The 2,263-nt window shown below is 42.8% G+C and overlaps 1 protein-coding gene and 1 non-coding gene across 2 annotated transcripts in view; one reads left to right on the top strand and one right to left on the bottom strand.

Moving 5' to 3' along the window:
• The window catches only part of Sirt4 (sirtuin 4), a 16,020-nt gene that overhangs the window by 9,895 nt on the left and 3,862 nt on the right, over positions 1-2,263 (bottom strand). The gene's annotated exons all lie outside the window — the stretch shown is intronic.
• LOC111818099 lies at positions 1,043-1,183 on the top strand. The gene has a single exon (XR_002822172.1). It is a non-coding gene; the product is annotated as a U4 spliceosomal RNA (small nuclear RNA).

Here is a 2,263-nt window from a genome sequence, read left to right as displayed (position 1 = left end):
GCCCTCTCCCAAAGCCCCATGACTCATTAGAGCTGAAATGGTGCACACCTGTAATCCTAGCGCTTGGGAGGCTGAGGCAGGAAGATTGTGGGAAGTTCAAGGCCAGCCGGGGCTACAAAATGAGCCTGAACTGCACAGTGAGACCCAGTCTCAAAAACAAACAAACAAAAAGATACCATCTAAGGAAATATTTGACCATAAAGAGGGACACAATCCTGATATGTACTGCAATGTGGGTCAACCATAAATATTATGGTAAAGTAAAATAGAGCCAGGGAGATAGCTCAGTAGAATAAGCACCTGCCTGGCAAGCGCAGGGTTCTGAGTTCAATCCCTGGTACTGCCCCCCTCCAAAAATAAATAAATAAAATACAGTAAAATAAACCAGATCCTTAATCTGGTAGGGCTGAGTCACATGATGCTGTAATTTCATTTATTTATTATTTATTTTAAATCCCATCTATTATAAGGTATCTAGGTTAGTCAAATTCCTTCAGACAGGATCTGTGGAAAGAGGGGAATAAAGATTTAGAGTTTAATGGGTACAGAGTTTAAGATTGGGAAGATAAAGTTCTGGAGATGGATGGTGGTGATGGTAAAACGGTGTGAATATATTCAGTGTCATAATTTATCCTTTAAAAAAGTTAAAACGGTAAATCTCATGTGGTAAAATTTATGCACATATTTTGCGGTGTTTAACACAATAAAGAACCATAAGACCTCTTTAGAGAAGGCAGTTACACGAAGCTGGCTACATCAAACACGCTGATTCAGGTCTCCCCAAACTCCCCCTGCTGTCTCTGAATTAACCTTATTAGCATGTTCCCTCCCATAGTGCTTTGCTTCACTCTCTGCCAAAACCTATTTAAATGAAATCACAACCAAGCTGCCTACATATTTCCAATCCACCTTTAAATGATTTCTTGCGGTCGTATCATTTTCAAGAAAAAAATAATGGACGGTTTTTACACCAGCGTTAAATTCACCTTTCTGAAATAGGAACCTCACAGATTGGCAGTAGTGACCAGGGGGCGTGTTAGCCAGCTTTGCGCAGTGGCAGTATCGTAGCCAATGAGGTTTATCCGAGGCGCGATTATTGCTAATTGAAAACTTTTCCCAATACCCCGCCATGACGACTTGAAATATAGTCGGCATTGGCAATTTTTGACAGTCTCTACGGAGACTGAAATCTTTCTAGTTGAAAAGTAGCTATTGCGTGTGGTGGTTTGTTCTTCGTTTTTGTGTAGAGCTGGCAAATCCCAGTTTGCTTTGTCTCTTACGTGTTTCTATGTAGGTCGGACTGTACTCACTTTGTTCTTAGCTTCGGAATTGCTGACTTTACACGCTTGAAGTCGAACTCTGCTGTCTCTCTAATCGCGGGAGTTTAAACTGGTCCGCTCAGGATTTTTTTTTTTTTTTTTTTTCCCCCCTGCGGGGGTGGGTGCCTCCGGGAATTGAGCTCAGGACCTGTGCGAGGCAGGTGCTTTAAGCAACTGAGTTATCACCGGGCCGCAGAGGAGAACTGTTAAAACCATCCATCCCTACACGTTTTTGTTGTTGTTGTTGTTGTCTTAAATGATCAGGAAGGAAATAGATCCAGACTTGCTCAGAATCAATGGCACAGTCTGACACAGCGGAGTTTGGAAGTCAATCCTTTCCTATGCTGTTGCATTTGTTTCCACATCTCTTTCTCCCGTTTTGTTCTGTTAATGAGCTCTCAGCTGCCCATTGATACCGCATAGCAGATCCACCAGTCTTCCAGCGCTCCCCTGACCTGCAGCAAACGGATGTGTTCACCAAGGGCAAAAGCGATGTGTGGCAACAAGTGATGGTTCAAAAGGCACTGGGGACCTGAGCTGCGCGGTGAAGCCCTGTCTTAAAAAGAAAAGCAAAGGAAGGGGCCGGGGAGATGGCTCAGTAGAACACGCGCTTCTCTGGCAAGAGGAAAGAAAGAAAGAAAGAAAAGAAAAGAAAGAAAAGAAAGAAAAGAAAGAAAGAAAAGAAAGAAAGAAAAGAAAGAAAGAAAGAAAGAGGCAAGGCCCTGGGGAGAACAATCTTAAGTATGGTATATTGATCCTGCTTCAAGGAACTGACAGTCTGGAGATAAACCACAAACTAATCAGTAAACTGAAGAACTACAGATTGTTACAGTGCTAGGAAGACAGAGACCTGCCAAAGCACTTACTTACTGTGTACCTCTTTGCAAAGTGCATTTAATTTTCACACTCCCCCCAACTCCCATTCAGGAAATTCAGGGCCTCAC

This window comes from Octodon degus, unplaced genomic scaffold (assembly GCF_000260255.1).
Source record: "Octodon degus isolate 3935 unplaced genomic scaffold, OctDeg1.0 scaffold00079, whole genome shotgun sequence".
Lineage (NCBI taxonomy): Eukaryota > Metazoa > Chordata > Mammalia > Rodentia > Octodontidae > Octodon > Octodon degus.
This window is presented reverse-complemented; position numbering and strand designations above follow the sequence as displayed.